This window comes from Taudactylus pleione, unplaced genomic scaffold (genome assembly GCF_031769625.1).
Source record: "Taudactylus pleione unplaced genomic scaffold, aTauple2 ptg000927l, whole genome shotgun sequence".
Lineage (NCBI taxonomy): Eukaryota > Metazoa > Chordata > Amphibia > Anura > Myobatrachidae > Taudactylus > Taudactylus pleione.
Window position 1 is genome coordinate 1,627,396 of NW_028285328.1, and position 19,711 is coordinate 1,647,106.

Consider the following 19,711-nt stretch of genomic DNA (forward strand, 5'->3'; position numbering starts at 1 on the left):
TATAACTGAGCTTGGCAGGAGACGGGCAGTCTGGAACTTTGCACTATAATATTCTGTATCTCATCTCAGCATAAAGCAATGATCACATAATATACCGATACAGCATTTATCACACAGCGCCATGTACGTAATCCTTCGGGTTTGCATACATCTCCGAATCAGGCGCACGGCCGCCCCCATACTATTCTCAGGGGGTTTGCTTTGAAATGATAAAAATGTGACGCGCATTAGGAGTAAAATAATGTTATTTTATTTTGAGTTAACGCAAAGGAAATGAAACCATTGTGAGGAAAACAACATGAAAAAGGATTCTGAACAATGAATACATAAAGCTTTCTGGCACAGACGCCGTAATAACGGAAATATATGGTGTGACGTCACCGGTCACAGGCCAAACATGGATGCACTGTGGGCCTGATTCACCAATGCCGATGTTTGCACATTTAAACGATTATTTGGTACTGAGAAAGCTTGAAAAATACTATAACCCCCAAAGACGCAAGCGTTTCACTGAGCGCGCCTCATAGGGGAGCACTGGCATTAGGAGCGGCGAGGCAAAACTAGGCGTTCCTGGGTGGTGAATAAAGTGATGACCATCTAATGGGTGTGTTATGAGGGTACCAGGGCTGTGTCCGTGATTGCGGCGGCGCTCTCAGATACAGAGGCCATGTTCAGTGGAATTTCAGAAGGAGACACTGCGTCTGCCATAGACTGGTGCAAGTATGGTTGGCGAACGCAATAGTGCGCCGATGGTGGAGTGTTCAGAAGCACCAGTGGGATTAGTCTGTCCACGGTCATTGAACGTGGGCGTCTCAGGACTTGCACAGTCCAGCGCACGCTAGTACACAAGGGAAGGACTGAAACTAACATTTGCATATTATTGCCGCTGCGACTCCGCAAAAACCTGCAAGAGCGCGTTCTGTGACTCAGGCCCTCCTGTGATGCGCGGTGCGTACTTCTCTACTTTTGAAAAAGCTTTTCAGGGAGATTGTGAAAGTAACACCTATGAGCGCGGCGGCAAAGTGGGCGTGTACTGCTACATCTGAGAGGCGTGTCATACATGTGATAGGGGTGTACTGCTACATCTGAGGCGTGTCATACATGTGATAGGGGTGTACTGCTACATCTGAGGCGTGTCATACATGTGATAGGTGTGTACTGCTACATCTGAGAGGCGTGTACTGCTACATCTGAGGCGTGTCATACATGTGATAGGGGTGTACTGCTACATCTGAGGCGTGTCATACATGTGATAGGGGTGTACTGCTACATCTGAGGGGCGTGTCATACATGTGATGGGCGTGTACGGCTACATCTGAGAGGCGGTTCATAAATGTGATGGGCGTGTACTGCTACATCTGAGAGGCGTGTCATACATGTGATGGGCGTGTACGGCTACATCTGAGAGGCATGTCATACATGTGATGGGCGTGTACGGCTACATCTGAGGCGTGTCATACATGTGATAGGCGAGTATGGCTACATCTGAGGGGCGTGTCATACATGTGATAGGCGTGTGCTGCTACATTGAGAGGCGTGTCATACATGTGATAGGCGTGTACTGCTACATCTGAGAGGCGGTTCATAAATGTGATGGACGTGTACTGCTACATCTGAGAGGCGTGTCATACATGTGATGGGCGTGTACGGCTACATCTGAGAGGCGTGTCATACATGTGATATGCGTGTACTGCTACATCTGAGGTGTGTCATACATGTGATAGGGGTGTACTGCTACATCTGAGGGGTTTGTCATACATGTGATAGGCGTGTACTGCTACATCTGAGAGGCGGTTAATAAATGTGATGGGCGTGTACTGCTACATCTGAGAGGCGTGTCATACATGTGATGGGCGTGTACGGCTACATCTGAGAGGCGTGTCATACATGTGATGGGCGTGTACGGCTACATCTGAGAGGCGGGCCATACATGTGATGGGCGTGTACGGCTACATCAGAGGAGTGTCATACATGTGATAGGCGTGTACTGCTACATCTGAGAGGCGTGTCATACATGTGGGCGTGCCTTATACCCAATGCAGGGATATTATACTAATACATGCAGCCATAGGGATCACTGTGCCTTATACCCAATGCAGGGAAATTATACTAATACGTGTAGTCATAGGGATCATTGTGCCTTATACCCAATGCAGGGAATGATACTAATGATCCCATTTGAATGTGTATATCTCTGGACCTCATTCAGAGGCGGTCGTTAGTTGCAAGCGATCGCACTGTATCAGGACGGCCGCTTGCATCCTGAACGACCGCCTCCTTGTCGATCGGGGCTTACGACCAGACCCTAAGGTTGGGTTTGGGCACTCGTAAGCCCCAGGGAGCTTCCTGCTCTGATCGAGCAGGAAGCTTCACACTGACATCAGCAATGATGTCAGTGGGGCCGCGTCCAAACGGCAAGCGTTCCGGCGGGAATGCCTCCGTTTGGGCAGGCACGCCCCCTGCCCGCCTCCCAAACAGGGCAAGCTATCACTCACCATCGACAGCTCGCCCCGTCTGCTGCGAGACCCCTAGCGATGGAGCGTGCATGCCCAGTGGGGCAACATCGAGTCAGGTGCGAGTGCTCAGCGCTTGCGACCGACTCTGAATGACCCCCTCTGTTTTTAATAATATAACAGCTTCATAATGGGCTAAGGTGCAATCAGGGAGATTACTGGACTCTTCAGGGAGACAGGGAGATTGCTGCTCTTTCAGGGAGTCTCTCTGACACTGAGGGAGAATTGGCCAGTATGGCTCGGTGTAATGTAACAGGGGGCTTCCCCAATACTTGTGGTTTCCCCCCATGAAGAACTGGAAACGCCTCTGTAAGACTGAGTGATGTATCGGTGAAGCTTTCCTGCGATTGCACAATTTTCCTGCAGCGAATTCATTGTAAATAGTTGAAATAATTCCCTGAGAGAAACGAGTCTCTGTGAGCGCGGAATCATGTGACCACACGTGTAAGAAACGAGTCTCTGTGAGCGCGGAATCATGTGACCACACGTGTAAGAAACGAGTCTCTGTGAGCGCGGAATCATGTAACCACACGTGTAAGAAACTTCTCCCAGCAGCTGCCGAGATTCACCGGTCGGCGGGAATGACGATTACACAACATCAATTCCTCATTAGTTTTTACATCATTCTCAGAAGAATTTATTTCATCTCAGAGGATTCCTGGATCTCACATAGTGACCGTACTTTTACAAGTCGTATCATTCGCCGTACACACAATTACACCGGGGCGATGGCAAACACTTGTTACAATGAAACCGTGGATTCTTTCCTGGCTGTTCCCGAGCATTACGTCCCTACCCGCAGCTTTGTGCGCTATGCACGTAATGCGTCTTCCGATGGGATTCTTATAATGTATCGAGCGATGGCGTTTGTGGGCGTTTTGTCTGCTTGTCATATGGCGCCTGATTGTGAGTCGGACGCTGTAGCAGCTCTGTCTGCGTCTTGCGCAGGTCTTGTATCTGCGACTTTATTATAATGCCGCCACCAGCCCAATGTGCAAGGACTGAGACGCCCACTTTAGACACTGAAATATCACTTGGTGCATCTCTAGGTGTCACCGTCAGTCGCACCAGATTCTCCGACAGAGTATGGCCTCCAATGTGCCAATTGTCTGTTAGTAACTACTTCTGCGATGACGCTCCCATTACACGCCGACAGAACGACCACCTCTGTGCGTCTGTATCGCCACCTCCCAGTCACCACCCAGGAATGCCAAGTACATTTCCAATACATTTCTAATCGCAACCGCGACTCGGTACGCACACACCGTTTGACGCTTGCACTGTGTGATTTTCACAGTGCATTTAATACACAATTGCCCACTCTGTGGGAACGTCCGGTGAGCTTCCAAATTAGGGGGGGAGGCACCTCAGATTCCTGTGACAGCGGGCAACTCTCACACCGAGACGATTATATGCTATAGGGCAGGGGAGTCAAACATGTGGCCCCGAATAAACATTTTATGTGGCCCGACAGTGTAATCCCAAATATATATAATATGCGGCCCACTCCCCTGGCATGATGAGAGCTCAGCTCCGATCGGGCAGATTTTACTGTATTTAAAACTGTCAACGCTGGTCTCTGAATTAATCAGAGACTAAAGAGGCCTCAGAGGCCAGCGTTCCCAGTGATACAGCGCGTGGCTGACATCATGACGTCACTCGCGTCTCCCGCGATGAGAGGAGCCTGCGCCTGCCGCTCTGGATCTAATTAATAGATGGTGGGAGTCGTGATGGCATGAACTGGAGCAGTGCCCAGCGGCCATCGTGAAGAAAGGTAAGGTGAGTGGGGCCTGTTCTATACTGGGAGGGGGCACTGCATAAGGGGCATTACTGGGGGCACTGCATAAGGGGCACTACTAAGGACATTACTGGGGGCACTTCATAAAGGGACTTTACTAGGGGCACAATATAAGGGGCACTACTAGGGACATTACTGGGGCACTGCATAAGGGGCACTACTAAGGACATTACTGGGGGCACTTCATAAAGGGACTTTACTAGGGGCACAATATAAGGGGCACTACTAGGGACATTACTGGGGCACTGCTTAAGGGGCATTACTAAGGACATTACTGGGGGCACTTCATAAAGGGACTTTACTAGGGGCACTACTAGGGACATTACTGGGGCCACACCATAAGGGGCACTACTAGGGATATTACTGGGGGCTCTGCATAAGGGGCATTACTGGGGCACTGCATAAGGGGCACTACTGGGGCCACACCATAAGGGCACTACTAGGGATATTACTGGGGGCTCTGCATAAGGGGCATTACTGGGGCACTGCATAAGGGGCACTACTGGGGCCACACCATAAGGGCACTACTAGGGATATTACTGGGGCACTGCATAAGGGGCATTGCATAATGGCACAACTTCAGGGGTATTGCATGAGGGGCACTACTACAGGGGGCACTGCATTGGTTTTATTAATAATATACCTTTCAAAATTGCTTTTTTTTTTTTCGTTGCGGTGCGCACACTGTTAGACCTTGAATATTCGGCCCGGTTGGTATTTTGAGTCTGACCTGCCTGCGCTGGGGTGATGACGACGTGCCGCGATGATGTAAATAGTAAGTCCTTTCTATAAGATTCCTGGGCAAACTCCAGAGACATATTAATCATATTACCCTCATCAAATAACTTGCCCCAGTCACATGCTGAAATGGCGCCAAGGAGCACCTGCTCCCGTCTCTACTCCTCACACCTCCTCTCCACATCTACAAATTCAGAGATGGACGCAAATCCCGCAGTGACTGCAATTCCATGAGTGAAAATATGATAATGACTTCGCTGATGTCTTGTGCGCTGAGACGCCCACCGCCGACGTCTCGCATCCGCAGCTAAGTGTAAACATCGGTCGCACAACAAACTTCTGCTTTCTCAGACAGAGCCGCTCTCCTGAGACGCCGGGGCCTCACAAGCTACAGGTGAATTGCCAGTGGCTCACTAGGGCATGACCAGAAAGCTGTCCCGACATGCCTGCGTTTTCCTAACCACCCCGTTACCTCCCCCAAACGCTGACGACCTGTCACTCACTTTGCAAATAAATCCTTTCTGCTACCATCGATGCTAATCCATTTGCGCAGCGTGGCAAAAAATCCACTGCGTCCAACATCGACACTCCACCCATCTCTGAAATCAGGCCAGTCAAAACAACCAAGAAAAACCCCAATCATCGGGTCCCACTCGCCCATCGTTGGTGGAGAACTATTGGCTCTCTTCCATTGATGGCAAAACCATCAGATAACCATCAATGCATGTAACTATCGATGGTCGATAGCCATCCCTAGTGTCAGTCAGTGTGAGATGTTCTGCAGCCCCTATACAATATGTACTAAGGGGGTCATTCAGACCCGCTCGCGAGCGCGGGACGCTCGCAAGCGGGTCGATGTTCCCCCACTGTGCATGCGCACGACGGAGGGAGCTCCGTCGTGCACATGCGCAAGACCCGGCGAGCGACGGGCTCTCCATCGCTCCGGGTCTCGCACCAAAGGAGGCGTGCTGTCGATGTTGCATGGGAACGCCTACCGTCTGAAGCCGGCCCCACTGACATCAGTAGTGATGTCAGTGGGAGTGATTTTGGCTCTGATAGAGCCAAAATCACTCCAGGGCTTGCGGCAGCGAGACCCTACCGCAGGGTCTCCGTTGTAAGCCCGATGGTCACGATGGTCAAGACCATCGCAACCATCATCATGGACGCTCGCATATGCTGTGGGTGGTCACCCACAGCTATGCGAGCGGCCAGGAGGCCGCTCCATTTTCATGGAGGAGGGCACTGATTCAGAGCGAGCGCTCTGGTCAGATCGTTCGGCTCTGAATCAGGCCCTAAGTCTGAGCTGTCAGTGTGAGATGTTCTGCGGCCCCTACACATCACCCTTATATACAGAGGGCCTGATTCAGACCCGGACGCTATTTGTGGACGGTCGTTCCAATAAAGGGGCCGGCTGTTTAAATTGAGCGCTCGCTCTTTGCGGTTTGTTGACGCCTCTATGCCTGAGCGAGGGAACGAAAAATGCGCTCGCTATTTTGTAAAGACGCCCCTTTGCGTTCGCATCACACGTCATCTCCGGTATTTATTTGATTAATCGGGTACATCGAAAGGCATCAGAACTGCTCGCAGTGCTTGTGGTAGGTTTTTCCTACCGCTATCACTGCGAGCAGTTCAGGCTAAAAGACGACCAAGGAACGTGGTCGATGACGCTCCTCTACTAATTATGCACACCCATTAAACGCCCTTTTTACATTTAGGCATGCCTGCGTTCGGATCTCCACTCCCCCGTTTTCAAGCACCTTCCCCTGTTACCACCCACAAACGCCTCATCCTGTCACTCAAATTAGCAGCCCCTCGCTGTTTTGCGAGCGCACGATTTCCGACCGCAATGACTGGTACGACCCATGCGCAGTTGTACGAACATCGCTCATAGCGAACGAGCGGCCGCTTACGAGCGGCTCTGAATCAAGCCCAGTATGTACTAAGTCTGAGCTGTCAGTGTGAGATGTTCTGCAGCCCCTACACATCACCCTTATATACAGTATGTAATAAGCCTGAGATGTCAGTCAGTGTGAGATGTTCTGCAGCCCCTACACATCACCCTTATATACAGTATGTACTAAGTCTGAGCTGTCAGTGTGAGATGTTCTGCAGCCCCTACACATCACCCTTATATACAGTATGTACTAAGTCTGAGCTGTCAGTGTGAGATGTTCTGCAGCCCCTACACATCACCCTTATATACAGCATGTACTAAGTCTGAGATGTCAGTCAGTGTGAGATGTTCTGCAGCCCCTACACATCACCCTTATATACAGCATGTAATAAGTCTGGGCTGTCAGTCAGTGTGAGATGTTCTGCAGCCCCTACACATCACCCTTATATACAGTATGTACTAAGCCTGAGATGTCAGTCAGTGTGAGATGTTCTGCAGCCCCTACACATCACCCTTATATACAGTATGTAATAAGTCTGGGCTGTCAGTCAGTGTGAGATGTTCTGCAGCCCCTACTCATCACCCTTATATACAGTATGTACTAAGCCTGAGATGTCAGTCAGTGTGAGATGTTCTGCAGCCCCTACACATCACCCTTATATACAACATGTACTAAGTCTGAGCTGTCAGTGTGAGATGTTCTGCAGCCCCTACACATCACCCTTATATACAGTATGTACTAAGTCTGAGCTGTCAGTGTGAGATGTTCTGCAGCCCCTACACATCACCCTTATATACAGTATGTACTAAGTCTGAGCTGTCAGTGTGAGATGTTCTGCAGCCCCTACACATCACCCTTATATACAGTATGTACTAAGTCTGAGGTGTCAGTGTGAGATGTTCTGCAGCCCCTACACATCACCCTTATATACAGTATGTACTAAGTCTGAGCTGTCAGTGTGAGATGTTCTGCAGCCCCAACACATCACCCTTATATACAGTATGTACTAAGCCTGAGATGTCAGTCAGTGTGAGATGTTCTGCAGCCCCTACACATCACCCTTATATACAGTATGTACTAAGTCTGAGCTGTCAGTGTGCGATGTTCTGCAGCCCCTACACATCACCCTTATATACAGTATGTACTAAGTCTGAGCTGTCAGTGTGAGATGTTCTGCAGCCCCTACACATCACCCTTATATACAGCATGTACTAAGTCTGAGCTGTCAGTGTGAGATGTTCTGCAGCCCCTACACATCACCCTTATATACAGTATGTACTAAGTCTGAGCTGTCAGTGTGAGATGTTCTGCAGCCCCTACACATCACCCTTATATACAGTATGTACTAAGTCTGAGCTGTCAGTGTGAGATGTTCTGCGGCCCCTACACATCACCCTTATATACAGTATGTACTAAGTCTGAGCTGTCAGTCAGTGTGAGATGTTCTGCAGCCCCTACACATCACCCTTATATACAGTATGTACTAAGTCTGAGCTGTCAGTGTGAGATGTTCTGCGGCCCCTACACATCACACTTATATACAGTATGTACTAAGTCTGAGCTGTCAGTCAGTGTGAGATGTTCTGCAGCCCATACACATCACCCTTATATACAGCATGTAATAAGTCTGGGCTGTCAGTGTGAGATGTTCTGCAGCCCCTACACATCACCCTTATATACAGCATGTACTAAGTCTGAGCTGTCAGTGTGAGATGTTCTGCAGCCCCTACACATCACCCTTATATACAGTATGTACTAAGCCTGAGATGTCAGTCAGTGTGAGATGTTCTGCAGCCCCTACACATCACCCTTATATACAGTATGTACTAAGTCTGAGATGTCAGTGTGAGATGTTCTGCAGCCCCTACACATCACCCTTATATACAGTATGTACTAAGTCTGAGCTGTCAGTCAGTGTGAGATGTTCTGCAGCCCATACACATCACCCTTATATACAGCATGTAATAAGTCTGGGCTGTCAGTGTGAGATGTTCTGCAGCCCCTACACATCACCCTTATATACAGCATGTACTAAGTCTGAGCTGTCAGTGTGAGATGTTCTGCAGCCCCTACACATCACCCTTATATACAGTATGTACTAAGCCTGAGATGTCAGTCAGTGTGAGATGTTCTGCAGCCCCTACACATCACCCTTATATACAGTATGTACTAAGTCTGAGATGTCAGTGTGAGATGTTCTGCAGCCCCTACACATCACCCTTATATACAGTATGTACTAAGTCTGAGCTGTCAGTGTGAGATGTTCTGCAGCCCCTACACATCACCCTTATATACAACATGTACTAAGTCTGAGCTGTCAGTGTGAGATGTTCTGCAGCCCCTACACATCACCCTTATATACAGTATGTACTAAGTCTGAGATGTCAGTCAGTGTGAGATGTTCTGCAGCCCCTACACATCACCCTTATATACAGCATGTAATAAGTCTGGGCTCTCAGTCAGTGTGAGATGTTCTGCAGCCCCTACACATCACCCTTATATACAGTATGTAATAAGTCTGGGCTGTCAGTCAGTGTGAGATGTTCTGCAGCCCCTACACATCACCCTTATATACAGTATGTACTAAGCCTGAGATGTCAGTCAGTGTGAGATGTTCTGCAGCCCCTACACATCACCCTTATATACAGCATGTAATAAGTCTGGGCTGTCAGTCAGTGTGAGATGTTCTGCAGCCCCTACACATCACCCTTATATACAGTATGTACTAAGCCTGAGATGTCAGTCAGTGTGAGATGTTCTGCAGCCCCTACACATCACCCTTATATACAACATGTACTAAGTCTGAGCTGTCAGTGTGAGATGTTCTGCAGCCCCTACACATCACCCTTATATACAGTATGTACTAAGTCTGAGCTGTCAGTGTGAGATGTTCTGCAGCCCCTACACATCACCCTTATATACAGTATGTACTAAGTCTGAGCTGTCAGTGTGAGATGTTCTGCAGCCCCTACACATCACCCTTATATACAGTATGTACTAAGTCTGAGCTGTCAGTGTGAGATGTTCTGCAGCCCCTACACATCACCCTTATATACAGTATGTACTAAGTCTGAGGTGTCAGTGTGAGATGTTCTGCAGCCCCTACACATCACCCTTATATACAGTATGTACTAAGTCTGAGCTGTCAGTGTGAGATGTTCTGCAGCCCCAACACATCACCCTTATATACAGTATGTACTAAGCCTGAGATGTCAGTCAGTGTGAGATGTTCTGCAGCCCCTACACATCACCCTTATATACAGTATGTACTAAGTCTGAGCTGTCAGTGTGCGATGTTCTGCAGCCCCTACACATCACCCTTATATACAGTATGTACTAAGTCTGAGCTGTCAGTGTGAGATGTTCTGCAGCCCCTACACATCACCCTTATATACAGCATGTACTAAGTCTGAGCTGTCAGTGTGAGATGTTCTGCAGCCCCTACACATCACCCTTATATACAGTATGTACTAAGTCTGAGCTGTCAGTGTGAGATGTTCTGCAGCCCCTACACATCACCCTTATATACAGTATGTACTAAGTCTGAGCTGTCAGTGTGAGATGTTCTGCGGCCCCTACACATCACCCTTATATACAGTATGTACTAAGTCTGAGCTGTCAGTCAGTGTGAGATGTTCTGCAGCCCCTACACATCACCCTTATATACAGTATGTACTAAGTCTGAGCTGTCAGTGTGAGATGTTCTGCGGCCCCTACACATCACCCTTATATACAGTATGTACTAAGTCTGAGCTGTCAGTCAGTGTGAGATGTTCTGCAGCCCATACACATCACCCTTATATACAGCATGTAATAAGTCTGGGCTGTCAGTGTGAGATGTTCTGCAGCCCCTACACATCACCCTTATATACAGCATGTACTAAGTCTGAGCTGTCAGTGTGAGATGTTCTGCAGCCCCTACACATCACCCTTATATACAGTATGTACTAAGCCTGAGATGTCAGTCAGTGTGAGATGTTCTGCAGCCCCTACACATCACCCTTATATACAGTATGTACTAAGTCTGAGATGTCAGTGTGAGATGTTCTGCAGCCCCTACACATCACCCTTATATACAGTATGTACTAAGTCTGAGCTGTCAGTCAGTGTGAGATGTTCTGCAGCCCATACACATCACCCTTATATACAGCATGTAATAAGTCTGGGCTGTCAGTGTGAGATGTTCTGCAGCCCCTACACATCACCCTTATATACAGCATGTACTAAGTCTGAGCTGTCAGTGTGAGATGTTCTGCAGCCCCTACACATCACCCTTATATACAGTATGTACTAAGCCTGAGATGTCAGTCAGTGTGAGATGTTCTGCAGCCCCTACACATCACCCTTATATACAGTATGTACTAAGTCTGAGATGTCAGTGTGAGATGTTCTGCAGCCCCTACACATCACCCTTATATACAGTATGTGCTAAGTCTGAGCTGTCAGTGTGAGATGTTCTGCAGCCCCTACACATCACCCTTATATACAACATGTACTAAGTCTGAGCTGTCAGTGTGAGATGTTCTGCAGCCCCTACACATCACCCTTATATACAGTATGTACTAAGTCTGAGATGTCAGTCAGTGTGAGATGTTCTGCAGCCCCTACACATCACCCTTATATACAGCATGTAATAAGTCTGGGCTCTCAGTCAGTGTGAGATGTTCTGCAGCCCCTACACATCACCCTTATATACAGTATGTAATAAGTCTGGGCTGTCAGTCAGTGTGAGATGTTCTGCAGCCCCTACACATCACCCTTATATACAGTATGTACTAAGCCTGAGATGTCAGTCAGTGTGAGATGTTCTGCAGCCCCTACACATCACCCTTATATACAGCATGTAATAAGTCTGGGCTGTCAGTCAGTGTGAGATGTTCTGCAGCCCCTACACATCACCCTTATATACAGTATGTACTAAGCCTGAGATGTCAGTCAGTGTGAGATGTTCTGCAGCCCCTACACATCACCCTTATATACAACATGTACTAAGTCTGAGCTGTCAGTGTGAGATGTTCTGCAGCCCCTACACATCACCCTTATATACAGTATGTACTAAGTCTGAGCTGTCAGTGTGAGATGTTCTGCAGCCCCTACACATCACCCTTATATACAGTATGTACTAAGTCTGAGCTGTCAGTGTGAGATGTTCTGCAGCCCCTACACATCACCCTTATATACAGTATGTACTAAGTCTGAGCTGTCAGTGTGAGATGTTCTGCAGCCCCTACACATCACCCTTATATACAGTATGTACTAAGTCTGAGCTGTCAGTGTGAGATGTTCTGCAGCCCCTACACATCACCCTTATATACAGTATGTACTAAGTCTGAGCTGTCAGTGTGAGATGTTCTGCAGCCCCAACACATCACCCTTATATACAGTATGTACTAAGCCTGAGATGTCAGTCAGTGTGAGATGTTCTGCAGCCCCTACACATCACCCTTATATACAGTATGTACTAAGTCTGAGCTGTCAGTGTGCGATGTTCTGCAGCCCCTACACATCACCCTTATATACAGTATGTACTAAGTCTGAGCTGTCAGTGTGAGATGTTCTGCAGCCCCTACACATCACCCTTATATACAGCATGTACTAAGTCTGAGCTGTCAGGGTGAGATGTTCTGCAGCCCCTACACATCACCCTTATATACAGTATGTACTAAGTCTGAGCTGTCAGTGTGAGATGTTCTGCAGCCCCTACACATCACCCTTATATACAGTATGTACTAAGTCTGAGCTGTCAGTGTGAGATGTTCTGCGGCCCCTACACATCACCCTTATATACAGTATGTACTAAGTCTGAGCTGTCAGTCAGTGTGAGATGTTCTGCAGCCCCTACACATCACCCTTATATACAGTATGTACTAAGTCTGAGCTGTCAGTGTGAGATGTTCTGCGGCCCCTACACATCACCCTTATATACAGTATGTACTAAGTCTGAGCTGTCAGTCAGTGTGAGATGTTCTGCAGCCCATACACATCACCCTTATATACAGCATGTAATAAGTCTGGGCTGTCAGTGTGAGATGTTCTGCAGCCCCTACACATCACCCTTATATACAGCATGTACTAAGTCTGAGCTGTCAGTGTGAGATGTTCTGCAGCCCCTACACATCACCCTTATATACAGTATGTACTAAGCCTGAGATGTCAGTCAGTGTGAGATGTTCTGCAGCCCCTACACATCACCCTTATATACAGTATGTACTAAGTCTGAGATGTCAGTGTGAGATGTTCTGCAGCCCCTACACATCACCCTTATATACAGTATGTACTAAGTCTGAGCTGTCAGTCAGTGTGAGATGTTCTGCAGCCCATACACATCACCCTTATATACAGCATGTAATAAGTCTGGGCTGTCAGTGTGAGATGTTCTGCAGCCCCTACACATCACCCTTATATACAGCATGTACTAAGTCTGAGCTGTCAGTGTGAGATGTTCTGCAGCCCCTACACATCACCCTTATATACAGTATGTACTAAGCCTGAGATGTCAGTCAGTGTGAGATGTTCTGCAGCCCCTACACATCACCCTTATATACAGTATGTACTAAGCCTGAGATGTCAGTCAGTGTGAGATGTTCTGCAGCCCCTACACATCACCCTTATATACAGTATGTACTAAGTCTGAGCTGTCAGTGTGAGATGTTCTGCAGCCCCTACACATCACCCTTATATACAACATGTACTAAGTCTGAGCTGTCAGTGTGAGATGTTCTGCAGCCCCTACACATCACCCTTATATACAGTATGTACTAAGTCTGAGATGTCAGTCAGTGTGAGATGTTCTGCAGCCCCTACACATCACCCTTATATACAGCATGTAATAAGTCTGGGCTCTCAGTCAGTGTGAGATGTTCTGCAGCCCCTACACATCACCCTTATATACAGTATGTAATAAGTCTGGGCTGTCAGTCAGTGTGAGATGTTCTGCAGCCCCTACACATCACCCTTATATACAGTATGTACTAAGCCTGAGATGTCAGTCAGTGTGAGATGTTCTGCAGCCCCTACACATCACCCTTATATACAGCATGTAATAAGTCTGGGCTGTCAGTCAGTGTGAGATGTTCTGCAGCCCCTACACATCACCCTTATATACAGTATGTACTAAGCCTGAGATGTCAGTCAGTGTGAGATGTTCTGCAGCCCCTACACATCACCCTTATATACAACATGTACTAAGTCTGAGCTGTCAGTGTGAGATGTTCTGCAGCCCCTACACATCACCCTTATATACAGTATGTACTAAGTCTGAGCTGTCAGTGTGAGATGTTCTGCAGCCCCTACACATCACCCTTATATACAGTATGTACTAAGTCTGAGCTGTCAGTGTGAGATGTTCTGCAGCCCCTACACATCACCCTTATATACAGTATGTACTAAGTCTGAGCTGTCAGTGTGAGATGTTCTGCAGCCCCTACACATCACCCTTATATACAGTATGTACTAAGTCTGAGCTGTCACTAGTGTGAGATGTTCTGCAGCCCCTACACATCACCCTTATATACAGTTTGTACTAAGTCTGAGCTGTCAGTGTGAGATGTTCTGCAGCCCCAACACATCACCCTTATATACAGTATGTACTAAGCCTGAGATGTCAGTCAGTGTGAGATGTTCTGCAGCCCCTACACATCACCCTTATATACAGTATGTACTAAGTCTGAGCTGTCAGTGTGCGATGTTCTGCAGCCCCTACACATCACCCTTATATACAGTATGTACTAAGTCTGAGCTGTCAGTGTGAGATGTTCTGCAGCCCCTACACATCACCCTTATATACAGCATGTACTAAGTCTGAGCTGTCAGGGTGAGATGTTCTGCAGCCCCTACACATCACCCTTATATACAGTATGTACTAAGTCTGAGCTGTCAGTGTGAGATGTTCTGCAGCCCCTACACATCACCCTTATATACAGTATGTACTAAGCCTGAGCTGTCAGTCAGTGTGAGATGTTCTGCAGCCCCTACACATCACCCTTATATACAGCATGTACTAAGTCTGAGCTGTCAGTGTGAGATGTTCTGCAGCCCCTACACATCACCCTTATATACAGTATGTACTAAGTCTGAGCTGTCAGTGTGAGATGTTCTGCAGCCCCTACACATCACCCTTATATACAGTATGTACTAAGTCTGAGCTGTCAGTCAGTGTGAGATGTTCTGCAGCCCCTACACATCACCCTTATATACAGTATGTACTAAGTCTGAGCTGTCAGTGTGAGATGTTCTGCAGCCCCTACACATCACCCTTATATACAGTATGTACTAAGTCTGAGCTGTCAGTGTGCGATGTTCTGCAGTCCCTACACATCACCCTTATATACAGTATGTACTAAGTCTGAGCTGTCAGTCAGTGTGAGATGTTCTCCAGCCCCTACACATCACCCTTATATACAGTATGTACTAAGTCTGAGCTGTCAGTGTGAGATGTTCTGCAGCCCCTACACATCACCCTTATATACAGTATGTACTAAGTCTGAGCTGTCAGTGTGAGATGTTCTGCAGCCCCTACACATCACCATTACATACAGTATGTACTAAGTCTGAGCTGTCAGTGTGAGATGTTCTGCAGCCCCTACACATCACCCTTATATACAGTATGTACTAAGTCTGAGCTGTCAGTGTGAGATGTTCTGCAGCCCCTACACATCACCCTTATATACAGTATGTACTAAGTCTGAGCTGTCAGTCAGTGTGAGATGTTCTGCAGCCCCTACACATCACCCTTATATACAGTATGTACTAAGTCTGAGCTGTCAGTGTGAGATGTTCTGCAGCCCCTACAAATCACCCTTATATACAGTATGTACTAAGTCTGAGCTGTCAGTCAGTGTGAGATGTTCTGCAGCCCCTACACATCACCCTTATATACAGTATGTACTAAGTCTGAGCTGTCAGTGTGCGATGTTCTGCAGTCCCTACACATCACCCTTATATACAGTATGTACTAAGTCTGAGCTGTCAGTCAGTGTGAGATGTTCTGCAGCCCCTACACATCACCCTTATATACAGGATGTACTAAGTCTGAGCTGTCAGTGTGAGATGTTCTGCAGCCCCTACGCATCACCCTTATATACAGTATGTACTAAGTCTGAGCTGTCAGTGTGAGATGTTCTGCAGCCCCTACACATCACCCTTATATACAGTATGTACTAAGTCTGAGCTGTCAGTGTGAGATGTTCTGCAGCCCCTACACATCACCCTTATATACAGTATGTACTAAGTCTGAGCTGTCAGTGTGAGATGTTCTGCAGCCCCTACACATCACCCTTATATACAGTATGTACTAAGTCTGAGCTGTCAGTGTGAGATGTTCTGCGGCCCCTACACATCACCCTTATATACAGTATGTACTAAGTCTGAGCTGTCAGTCAGTGTGAGATGTTCTGCAGCCCCTACACATCACCCTTATATACAGCATGTAATAAGTCTGGGCTGTCAGTGTGAGATGTTCTGCAGCCCCTACACATCACCCTTATTTACAGGATGTACTAAGTCTGAGCTGTCAGTGTGAGATGTTCTGCAGCCCCTATACATCACCCTTATATACAGTATGTACTAAGTCTGAGCTGTCAGTGTGCGATGTTCTGCATCCCCTATACATCACCCTTATATACAGTATGTACTAAGTCTGAGCTGTCAGTGTGAGATGTTCTGCAGCCCCTACACATCACCCTTATATACAGCATGTTCTAAGTCTGAGCTGTCAGTCAGTGTGAGATGTTCTGCAGCCCCTACACATCACCCTTATATACAGTATGTACTAAGTCTGAGCTGTCAGTGTGAGATGTTCTGCAGCCCCTACACATCACCTTATATACAGCATGTACTAAGTCTGAGCTGTCAGTCAGTGTGAGATGTTCTGCAGCCCCTATACATCACCCTTATATACAGTATGTACTAAGTCTGAGCTGTCAGTGTGCGATGTTCTGCAGCCCCTACACATCACCCTTAAATACAGTATGTACTAAGTCTGAGCTGTCAGTGTGAGATGTTCTGCAGCCCCTACACATCACCCTTATATACAGTATGTACTAAGTCTGAGCTGTCAGTGTGAGATGTTCTGCAGCCCCTACACATCACCCTTATATACAGTATGTACTAAGTCTGAGCTGTCAGTGTGAGATGTTCTGCGGCCCCTACACATCACCCTTATATACAGTATGTACTAAGTCTGAGCTGTCAGTCAGTGTGAGATGTTCTGCAGCCCATACACATCACCCTTATATACAGCATGTAATAAGTCTGGGCTGTCAGTGTGAGATGTTCTGCAGCCCCTACACATCACCCTTATATACAGGATGTACTAAGTCTGAGCTGTCAGTGTGAGATGTTCTGCAGCCCCTATACATCACCCGTATATACAGTATGTACTAAGTCTGAGCTGTCAGTGTGAGATGTTCTGCAGCCCCTACACATCACCCTTATATACAGTATGTACTAAGTCTGAGCTGTCAGTGTGAGATGTTCTGCAGCCCCTACACATCACCCTTATATACAGCATGTACTAAGTCTGAGCTGTCAGTGTGAGATGTTCTGCAGCCCCTACACATCACCCTTATATACAGTATGTACTAAGTCTGAGCTGTCAGTGTGAGATGTTCTGCAGCCCCTACACATCACCCTTATATACAGTATGTACTAAGTCTGAGCTGTCAGTCAGTGTGAGATGTTCTGCAGCCCCTACACATCACCCTTATATACAGTATGTACTAAGTCTGAGCTGTCAGTGTGAGATGTTCTGCAGCCCCTACAAATCACCCTTATATACAGTATGTACTAAGTCTGAGCTGTCAGTCAGTGTGAGATGTTCTGCAGCCCCTACACATCACCCTTATATACAGTATGTACTAAGTCTGAGCTGTCAGTGTGCGATGTTCTGCAGTCCCTACACATCACCCTTATATACAGTATGTACTAAGTCTGAGCTGTCAGTCAGTGTGAGATGTTCTGCAGCCCCTACACATCACCCTTATATACAGGATGTACTAAGTCTGAGCTGTCAGTGTGAGATGTTCTGCAGCCCCTACGCATCACCCTTATATACAGTATGTACTAAGTCTGAGCTGTCAGTGTGAGATGTTCTGCAGCCCCTACACATCACCCTTATATACAGTATGTACTAAGTCTGAGCTGTCAGTGTGAGATGTTCTGAAGCCCCTACACATCACCATTACATACAGTATGTACTAAGTCTGAGCTGTCAGTGTGAGATGTTCTGCAGCCCCTACACATCACCCTTATATACAGTATGTACTAAGTCTGAGCTGTCAGTGTGAGATGTTCTGCAGCCCCTACACATCACCATTACATACAGTATGTACTAAGTCTGAGCTGTCAGTGTGAGATGTTCTGCAGCCCCTACACATCACCCTTATATACAGTATGTACTAAGTCTGAGCTGTCAGTGTGAGATGTTCTGCAGCCCCTACACATCACCCTTATATACAGTATGTACTAAGTCTGAGCTGTCAGTCAGTGTGAGATGTTCTGCAGCCCCTACACATCACCCTTATATACAGTATGTACTAAGTCTGAGCTGTCAGTGTGAGATGTTCTGCAGCCCCTACAAATCACCCTTATATACAGTATGTACTAAGTCTGAGCTGTCAGTCAGTGTGAGATGTTCTGCAGCCCCTACACATCACCCTTATATACAGTATGTACTAAGTCTGAGCTGTCAGTGTGCGATGTTCTGCAGCCCCTACACATCACCCTTATATACAGTATGTACTAAGTCTGAGCTGTCAGTGTGAGATGTTCTGCAGCCCCTACACATCACCCTTATATACAGCATGTACTAAGTCTGAGCTGTCAGGGTGAGATGTTCTGCAGCCCCTACACATCACCCTTATATACAGTATGTACTAAGTCTGAGCTGTCAGTGTGAGATGTTCTGCAGCCCCTACACATCACCCTTATATACAGTATGTACTAAGCCTGAGCTGTCAGTCAGTGTGAGATGTTCTGCAGCCCCTACACATCACCCTTATATACAGCATGTACTAAGTCTGAGCTGTCAGTGTGAGATGTTCTGCAGCCCCTACACATCACCCTTATATACAGTATGTACTAAGTCTGAGCTGTCAGTGTGAGATGTTCTGCAGCCCCTACACATCACCCTTATATACAGTATGTACTAAGTCTGAGCTGTCAGTCAGTGTGAGATGTTCTGCAGCCCCTACACATCACCCTTATATACAGTATGTACTAAGTCTGAGCTGTCAGTGTGAGATGTTCTGCAGCCCCTACACATCACCCTTATATACAGTATGTACTAAGTCTGAGCTGTCAGTGTGCGATGTTCTGCAGTCCCTACACATCACCCTTATATACAGTATGTACTAAGTCTGAGCTGTCAGTCAGTGTGAGATGTTCTCCAGCCCCTACACATCACCCTTATATACAGTATGTACTAAGTCTGAGCTGTCAGTGTGAGATGTTCTGCAGCCCCTACACATCACCCTTATATACAGTATGTACTAAGTCTGAGCTGTCAGTGTGAGATGTTCTGCAGCCCCTACACATCACCATTACATACAGTATGTACTAAGTCTGAGCTGTCAGTGTGAGATGTTCTGCAGCCCCTACACATCACCCTTATATACAGTATGTACTAAGTCTGAGCTGTCAGTGTGAGATGTTCTGCAGCCCCTACACATCACCCTTATATACAGTATGTACTAAGTCTGAGCTGTCAGTCAGTGTGAGATGTTCTGCAGCCCCTACACATCACCCTTATATACAGTATGTACTAAGTC